This window comes from Lathyrus oleraceus, chromosome 5 (genome assembly GCF_024323335.1).
Source record: "Lathyrus oleraceus cultivar Zhongwan6 chromosome 5, CAAS_Psat_ZW6_1.0, whole genome shotgun sequence".
Classification (NCBI taxonomy): Eukaryota; Viridiplantae; Streptophyta; class Magnoliopsida; order Fabales; family Fabaceae; genus Lathyrus; species Lathyrus oleraceus.
In genome coordinates, this window is record NC_066583.1 from 571,938,066 (window position 1) to 571,948,152 (window position 10,087).

At 39.1% G+C, this 10,087-nt stretch overlaps 1 pseudogene; it reads right to left on the reverse strand.

The window, feature by feature from the left end:
- Positions 1–8,454: 8,454 nt before the first annotated feature.
- LOC127086557 (AP-4 complex subunit mu-like) lies at positions 8,455–9,748 on the reverse strand (annotated as a pseudogene).
- Between the last annotated feature and the right edge of the window lie 339 nt (positions 9,749–10,087).

The window sequence follows — 10,087 nt, forward strand, 5'->3', positions numbered from 1 at the left end:
GGTATTGAACAACAATCGGATTTGAAAATGACTACGAAAACCGGATGTGGGTTTAAGGGCACCAAATACAAACTGGAATCAAAGGTCAAAGGATCATAGGATCGACAACAAGACCTGAGTTAATGCAAAATGAGCACGAAGTACATTTCGGCTATGCATGATTTGAATTTCCTTTTATGCATGGTATATGAATGATCATGATTATGAGAATGCTGACACTGGGCAGACTGGGAGTTTGTAAAGGCTTTTTATGGAAGCTCATGATTCCTCAACACCGAGAACTCAACCGAATATTTTATGATAGATGTTGTCAAGGGAGGATTCTATCCAGTTTGACGGCCACAACTTAGCCAATGGATCCTTTTGGAGGATTAATGAATCGTGCTAGCATAATTTTCGGGCACTCGCCTTAAACTCAATAGTTGTTGACGTATGGCAGAATTTGTTTGAACAGTTTGAAGGCATGAAGAAAGAGGTTTTGCCCCTCTGTGGCTCATCTTGCCCCAGTTTGTTGGGACTTTGGCAATGTTAACCTTGAAAGTGGGTTTGGAAACAACTTGCCATGAGACTACCTTGAGATGGCTTGCCCCAAGTGTTTGAAACTTGCAGTGGTCTGAACTTGATTAACCAAATGTTGGAATGGCAGACTCTTGGTTAACTGTCCTTTGGATAGTTGGACTCATTGAGCTCTGAGGTGGCTTGCCCCAGTCTAAGTCTTGAAGCAAATTACTCTTGGCTAACTGAACCTTGGAGTGATTGGACTTACTGAGCTCTGAGGTGGCTTGCCCCGGTCTGATTCTTGAAGCGGATTACTCTTGGCTAGATGGCCCTTAGGGTGATTAGCTCGAATTAACTGATGCTCAAAGTGATTTGCCCCTGAATAGAGTTCTTTCACTCCATCAAGTTCCTCAACTGTGTATTGAATTTCTTTGATGCTAAGTGTTGACTCACAAATAAGATTGTTCATTCAAAAATGGTAATTTTAATTCAATGCTTATGCAAAAATTTGAAATCAAAATTTATTGATATGAATGGGTGAAATATAGTGAGTGGGTCAATGATAAGAACACAATGATGATCTAGTCACTCACAGTACGCAAGTTGGTGCCATCAAATGACTAACAAAAATCGTTTGGAGTCAAGTTAACACAACCTTGTTATAGTATGCTTTCAAAATAAACCCTGCCTCAATTAGGTCTTTTAAGGGTTGTAACGTGGTCTGGTTCACGGTTTTTTTTTGAAACAAAAGGACATAAGGCTCAAAATTTGTTTTTACCCACCCCTTCTTCTTGACGATCTCCAGTTCCTATGTTCAGTTAATTCAATACACGCATTCGACTTTGAAGGGGGTTCGAAGGTGTGATGGGGATTCAAGACGAATTTTCTTGAAACGGCAGTCCCCTTATTTATTTTTGTTAAGGATTTAATGACCTCTTTTGATTGATTTTCTTTATTCCCTAATTTTTCTTGGACCGCTTCTTTGAAGCTTTCGGTCCATAGGGATGCCCTGACGTTTGCCTAAGTCATTTTTGTGGTGTTTGACTTAACAGACTTTTTCAATCTTTTTTTTATGCGTGTGACTGCCACATTATTGGTGGATGAGGATCAACCAATACTAATTTTATCTTTTCTTAACTTCTTCGACACTTCAACAATGCGCGAAGGATAACATGTGGTTGAACCTAATTGGAGGGTGTACATATGGACGATTTTTTTTGAAAGATCGAATGCATGATCAAACTATCTGAACACAACTACCCTGCCCCAGGTTAAGATTAAGGGTTTTAGATCCGAAATAAACACCAACTTCTAGGCTCAAAGTGGTTGTCTAGGGATTAACTCCTTATCACTCCAGTGTTTGGGGATTTGAAACAATGCCTAACGTCATCGACAGGGTTTTACTCAAAAGCATACCATAACAATTTCAGGTGTTTCGTTTTCATCATCCTCCTTCCAATCTTTGTTAACACAACAGTCTGATAAGCAAAAGTGAATGAGAGGAGTATTTTTGTTTTTTAACCTAAATGAAAAACGAGTGAATACGAATGGATTAATTCAAAAGATGCATAAACATTTCATTAATCCTACCAATTCAAAGAAAACAACAATGCTTAAAAGCAATTAACAATCAACATGCAAGGAAACTACAAAAGAAATGCTGAAATAGCCAAATGATTGCCGGCTCTAGGGAATTGACTTCTTCAAACTTGAAGGTTTGGATCAACAAGCTTTTCGACATTGGCATAATGATCTTCAAATTCTTTTCCTTCATTCTCATCGTTGAACGCAACCCTCTTGGATCCACTACTCACTTCTCCTTTTCTTTCATTGGTATGGGTCGTGACATTGGAAATCCAAGACGGTATCTCAATGCTCTTACTAGGAAATAATGATAGCTCATTAGCCACATCCCTGACATCTTCCTTGTGGAACAAAACCTTGAGGGTTTTCAAGGGTCCTTTCCCTTTCTCATTACCTGGCCCAGAAATCAAGGTATATGTACTTGAGCCTTCCTCCTTGAGTGTTGGTGACCTTATGTCAATCAATCCTTGCAGCTTGAGCGTAAAACTCTTGCATTCCTCAATGGAGTGCCCCATTGTTCCGGTATGGTAGCCGCACTTGATCTTCGGGTGATCTTCTTCAAAAACTAAGCTCTTTTTGTTAATCAGTCCCCGTACCAAGGCTTTTAGCGCTAAGCAAGAATCCAGGTCATGTCCCAATGCCCCTTTATGGAATTCACATGTTGCATTTGGATTGTACCATGGCAGACATGGTGACACAGGTGTGAGAGCTCGAGGGGTTACTAAAGCATTTTGGATCAATTGCGGGTAGAGCTTGCTATATGGTACCGGAATCAAGTCATTGTGATCCTTGTTCCTCTTGTTCTGATTCTGATTTTTGTTTTGAACCTGGCTTTGGTGACTTTGAGGAGCAATAGCCAAAGGATGTTGATGATGATGCCTTGAAGGAGGTCCATATACTGGTAAATGAGGAGTTGCCACATAGCATTTCCCTTGACTTGGGGTAACACCAGATGGATGTGGCATAGTAGCTCTCTTTGTTACAGTAGCGTATATCGAGTGACCCTCTTTTCTCAACAAGACTTGCAGGGTTTCCAAGACCCATCTCATTTGGCTCTTCAAAAGATTAAGTTCCTCCTTCAGTACTTCTTGACTTTTCCTTAGCTCGTCCATCATATCTTGAGACATGGTTCTTTGTTCTAAACGCGTGTTAGGAATCACTTTGCTGATCATGGACAAAGGATGAATGAGTTTTTTTTTTGTATTTTGTATGGAAAATGACATGCGTTATGATGAGATGCAGATGCAATGAAATGTGAATGAATGCAATGCAAACTATCCATATTTGTCTTTTTTTTATACACGGGTTCAAAAGTCCGAGGTACTGATAAATTTGGTTGCTTTTCCAAAACGGGGTTCTCACCGGATATGGTCTAGGGCTTTGTTACAAAGGATCCCCAGAGTCATTGATTCACAAGAATGTTTGACGCTTACGGGAAATACTTTCCGGTAGTCAACTCCATCAAGGGAATCTATTCTGGGTGAGGTTCTCGTACCGACCCTTACGAAGTATTCACCTCGGGAGTCCATACTACGCAACCATCGACTGGGTTCTAGACAGGGTACTCAGAGTCATGGATTCAAAAGACTGTTTGACGCTTACGGAAAATACTTTCCGGTCATCAACTCCATCTAGGGAATCTATTCTGAGCGAGGTTCTCGTATCGATCCTTACGAAGTATCCACCTCGGGAATCCATACTACGCAACCATCATTTCTAGTTGGCCAAAGGTTTAATGTTCTAAAAGGTCCTTAGAGTCATGGACCCCTTTGAAACATCGAAGCTTACAAGGTATACACCTCGGGCGACAATATTTGCAAAAGAATCTACTCTAAGTGAGGTTCTCGTACCGACTCTTACGAGGTATACACCTCGGGAGTCGGTACTACTCAACCATCATCTTATCTTATGTTTTTTCACTCTAGACTCGGGTGTAGAGCCTTTCCCACATGGTTTGCAATCAAATACCCAAATACCAACAATCATAATAGAACCAATATACAACAGATATATCAATATAATAATAAAGACAAAAAAAAAGCAATAAATAAGGAAAAGCCACACAATTAAACAAACAAAGGCACACAAACGTCCTAACTAGGCTTGACTCGCTTAGGACTGTCATCCCCAGCAGAGTCGCCATCTGTCGCACCTCGAAAAAAAATGGGGATACGACTTCAAAGCGAAGCGCGATCGCACGCTCGCAATGATGGACTGAACAAAGTCGCCACCGAACTTTATTTATTCCTAAAAAGGAAAGGGGAAATATCGATAAAAACCCAAGACAAAAGAAAGGATAAGATATGGTCATCGCAACCAATATCAGGGTTCGGGAGTCGATTACGCAAGGGGAAGGTATTAGTACCCCTCACGTCCGTTGTACTCAACGGGAACCATTAGGTCAGTTGTGTGCATTAATGTTAGTTAGAAATGTTAGGCTTTTCGAATTATTAGGTGGGAAAGAAAGAGTAAAAGAGAGGAAAATGTTTTTGGATTTTGACGAAGGACTAAACCTAAGTTTTTTATTAATGGGCCTGACAAGATTTAAAAATCCTGCTCCTACGTATCTCAAAAGAGAAATCAAGGCTTACGTAGTTCTGGGTAGAAAAATGTTTGTTTGTTGGTCGATTTTAGCGAAAGCTATATTATATTAATCGACGAAAACATTGTTTTACCCAAAACAGATGAGGAGTGGACGCATACCACACATCGAACGGATTTATAAATCTACATTCGGAAAAGCGTCATTTATCTCTACTCAACAATCGTGGCCGAAACATTGTTTTGTATCACTTAAGACAATATATCTTCCATTTATGGAAAAGGTTTTTTATTAGTCGCACGGCGGCGAGAAAAGGTTTGATTGGTTGGATGTATTCTGAGTGATGGCGAGAACTTGGATGAGCGAGATATACATCTCGAATCCTAGCCTCAGGAGTGCGCGGTATACACCACGTTCCATTTCCATCTTTATTGAAAGAAGTTAAGATAGAAATTAAGTATTTTTGGAATTTGACTGGGAAAGGGTTTGAAGAAACTGCATTGACAATTTTAGACGATGGCGAGAGTTAAGATTGACGAGGCATACATCTCGAATCTTAACCTCAGGAGTGCATGGTATACACCATGTTCCATTTCCACCTTTATTGAAAAAGTATTAAATAAGATTTAGGTATCTTAGATTTGATTGAGAAAGGGTTTGACGAAACCACATTGACAATTTTAGACGATGGCGAGAGTTAAGATTGGCGAGGCATACGTCTCGAATCTTAACCTCAGGAGTGCATGGTATACACCATGTTCCATTTCCATCTTTATTGAAAAAGTGTTTAAATAAGAATTAGGTATTTTTGAGTTTTTGTTATGAAAATGACTTGACATTAGATCAAGCATTTGATGAGCGATTGAGAAAGATTTGAATGAGTGTTTGAAAGAAAACAGAGCGGATAAATTTGGATGATGGCGAGAGCTAGGATTGGCGAGATATACATCTCGAGTCCTAGTCTCAGGAGTGCGTGGTATACACCACGTTCCATTTCCATCTTATTGAAAAGGTCTTAACTATGAATTAATATTTTTTGAGTTTTTTATTAGAAAAAATGGCTTGACGTTGGATCAAGCATTTGATGAAGTTTGAAAAGAAATGGAATAGAATAGGAGGGAGAAGTGAATTGATTTGTTTATTGAGAAAATACTCGACGTTGGATCGAGTCATATTTTTGTATTTTTTTGAAATTGGTTGATTTTATTCTTGTGTTAGTATCTAACTAAACAGTCAAACAAATAAATAAATAAACAGTACAAAATTATTACACATCGGGGGAGTGGGGTACATCTTGTTAAATGGGGATTAAAAAAAATCATGAAATAATTAAATCGGGCCCAAACAACAAATAATGCAATGCATGAATGTAAGTGCAAGAGAAACCGGCTCATTGTAAGAAAGCCCAAGAGTAAGCTATGTGAGGTTGATGGCGATGCTTAAAAAACAATCGACTTACAAGGGTGTGAAAATGGGCTCGATATTGAATCGAGAAAAAAAATGTGATTTTTATAATTTAAAATGGTTTTGAATGAATGATGCAATTAAAAGAAAACAAATTTATGTTATGATAATGAAACTATGAATAAAGCATAAACATAAAAGAAAATATTAAAAGAAATAAAAATAAAAAAATGTGATTTTTATAGTTTAAAATGGTTTTGAATGAATGATGAAATTAAAAGAAAGCAGATCAACCATGAGTATAATAAAAACACAAACATATAATAAAATGCTACATAAACATAAAAATAAAATGCTAAAAGGAAATTAAATGCTAAAAGAAATAAAATGCTCAATGTTGAACCCACTACACTAAAGACCATAAAAATCACCCCTCTCCACCAGACCACTCATGACTAGTTATTATTTAAATAACAACATAAATATATAAACCATACTAGATTGGAACAAAAAATGAAAAAAAAGAAACTAAAATAATAATAGTAAAGGTCTGTTGGATTACCAAAAAAAAAACCCAGCCGCCTGGCTGTTGGGTTTCCAAAGAGAAATTAAAAGGTGCACTAAACAACATTACCAATAATTAAAATTAAAATTAAAACCAAGGAATACCAAAGGTAAATGGTCTTTAGTCATATTTGAATGCTATTTCTTAAAAGTAAATAAAAGAAATTTGGGAACAGAAACATTCTTTGAAACACTCAAAGTCCATTCCTCATTCACGCCAAACCTCGTCATTCTATCTCTCAAATGCACGGTCCCCCCCTCAATCGCTCTCTCTCAGATGAGACTCTCTCTCGCAATGTCAACCTCACGTTCCTCTCAAAATCGCGTCACTCTCAACCCTCACTCCCAATCGCCCATATCTCACTCAAACATGTAAGAAAGCAATGGCTGAAACACAAAAACCCACCTTCGGCGGTGACAACGGCAACGATGAAGCTCACAGGTTTGTCTTTGATTTGGTGATTAGGGTTTGTGGTATCTTTTTCACCGTTTCCTCTCTCTCCAATTTTTCGTCCTCTCCTCTGATTCGCTTTTTCTCACTATTTATCTCTCATGAATTAGGGTTTCAAGGGTGTATTTGGTGTTTAAAGGAGCAACCTGCAAAATCCTCTTTCATGTGCTCAGTTTGGATCGGCCTATTTGATGTTTGGATTTGGAACAGGTAGTCTGAGCTCAAACTTTCTCTTTGAATTTTGTCTCTATTCCAATTTGGGAATTTTCTGGAATTTTACCTCTTTGACTAATTTAAAGTTTTTACTGCAGTGAAACTTTTAGTGAAAACTCAAAAGCAATTTCGGTTTTTTTGCACGGCCCTGTTGGTGCGACTTCAATGGGAATTTGTTGCAGGTTGATTCTAATTCAATGGTCTGGGGGATGGTAGCATTGTGGACGGCAAACACATGTAGTTTTGATGGAATACGAGAAGCAATAAGAATGAAGGCGACCACAGAAGCATTTACGGATATACAACTGGTTAATGCAAAATTCTTCAGAACCCCCGGAGTTTAACAGAATGGTGAGCTTCTTGATCTTGGCTCAAGCCTTTCGTGTGTGTTACAGATTGGTAAACTTATGTAGAACTGTTGTAATTGGTTTTATGCAGGATTTTGAGTATGACATATTCTTGGGAGCTACATCCTTAGAACCTGTACCGTGCAACCAGTCCCTTGATGCAGACACATCAGCCACACTAACTTTCAGAGTCTACTCTTTGTTCTACAGAAGAATCAATATTTGTTGGCTAGCTGCCGTGATCACCGGCAGTTGTTGAGGACAAAAGATGCAAGGATAATAGTAGCTTGCTCAGCAGGGACCGGTTTTACGGAGCTTGGTTTTTCATAAACAGGTTGTATGGTGCTTGGTTTTTGATGAACAGGTTGTATGGTGCATTAGGGGGAGAAATCACAGGAGTTGATTGTGGAAGGTTAAAAGATGAAGGTAGATGTTGCTGGGGAGTAGATGAAGCTTGCTGCACAGGATCTGATACTGCACTAGCTTGAGGTTTTGATTGTTGCTCTGTCTTCGACACTTGCAGTTTTTCCAGTTGCAGCTGAGCTTGCACAATATCTTGTTTGTCCTTGATATTTTGCACTCCTGTTTGCACCTCACAGAGAATATTCTCCAACAGCCTCAATTTCCCATAAGTGGTTCCATGATTATTTCCAACAGATACCTTCAAATCATCCATAGAACTCTCAAGATGGTGAGTTCTGGTTTCTAGTTGTGTTAACCGTGCACTAACACCTTCCAGAACATGATGCAAATTGTCCATATGTTTCTTCATTGTTCGATCAATCTCTAACAAAATTGCGGCATCAACAGCACTTCGGTCTTTTTCTACAGTCACCTTTGCAGGTTCACGGTTAACATGAATTATGGCGGTATGGTTTGTTATTGCTGACAGGATAGAGATGTTCTTGCAAGCCGCCATTCACCGTAAATTCATACACCAACAACTTATGATTATGATCAGAACAGTATCCAAGCAATGCAAGCAAATATGGCGAATGCAACCGGCTTAGCAATTCCACCTGAAGCCTTGAAGAGTTGTACATAGGTATAGTGAATGTCATGCCAAGAGGCCCGACTTCTTTCACGATATTTCCATGTAATTCCTTGAAAACGTCAACTTTGCTCGTAAAGTAAGTTCAGATCCATCAACAACCTTTTTTTTATTCCCCGTTCCAGTCTTTTATTTGCTTCCTTGAAATCAGTTGTGTGTCCAACCGCTCCAGGTTCTAACTCAACGTTGACACGAGCTGTAAATGCAGGAAGTGGCATTTGTACAAGAACAGTGTTGGCATTGATGTTTGAGTTGAATTCTGCTCGCACTTCAATGGTCACTTCAGCCTTGAGTGGTCCTGTTTCTTCAATCAAAGTACTAATACGAAAGGGTGGCTTAAATGCTTGAGTGATACGATAATTCATGACAGGAAATTCACCATCTTAAATGACAACACCAGAACCTCTATAATCACTTGTTCCTATACTCAGGTCCTCATTGAGTGCAAGTCGAATCTCCGGGTTACCAGTAAGATGGCTCTTCATTTGAATGGTTCCATCAATCTCACTAGTAAGTATATATCCACTAGAATTGAATGTTACACTAATTTTCTCAATTACATCAACAAAGATCTCATCCCTCTTCCTACCACCAGGTTCATTAGTAACGACAGATTTTGTAATAGTTGTACCCGGCATTCGCTTGCTCCCGTGCATAAAAATGGAAGTGGGACCAAGGGGCATCTGTGCATTCTTAATCACAATTGGCTCAAAATTGCAAATTTGTTCTGGTTTGATGTGTTTCTTTTGCAGGTTATGGTTGGTCATTTCAGTGTAACAAGCCCCACAAAGCTCCCTGTTACCAGAAGTACCAGGTGGAACACACTTGCACCTCACACAACAAGTTCCACATGATCTGTTACACAAGTTAGGCCTTGAATGTACACCGCATCTCGAACCGCACAAACCTCCGCAATCTATGTCTTGCATTAGCCTTCTATTGCCGTCTCGCACAGTAAGCAACTCATTAGGTAGCTGAAGTTCTTCTTCATCTTCTTTTTCCATTTCTATCTCATGCTCAGATGAAATCTGCATCAGATTAGAGAGGCATACTAGAAGCAACAAACCCATCACGAAAAGGTTACGCAATGCCATTGCAGAATATTGTAGCAGTTATATGAAATGGATTATTGGTTGATTAGTGAACGAATTGTGACTACATTTCCTTGCTTTGTTGCAGATTATGCCATCTTTGCGGTCCTGATCCGGTTGTTACGCATTGCAGACCAGCGCCAACATACAACTAGCAGGCAATGTTGTTCTGCAGCATGTTGGCTTCCTGAATAAAGCAGAATTTATGATAGGCTCGTGGTTGATTAGATTGATGCATTGCAAACTGGTTTTGGCTCGTAAATGGCTTGTTGAGTATGGCCATGGTTAGGATTGGTAGCTCTGAATTTGGTAGGCGGCAAAGTTGCTAGATTTAGGATTATT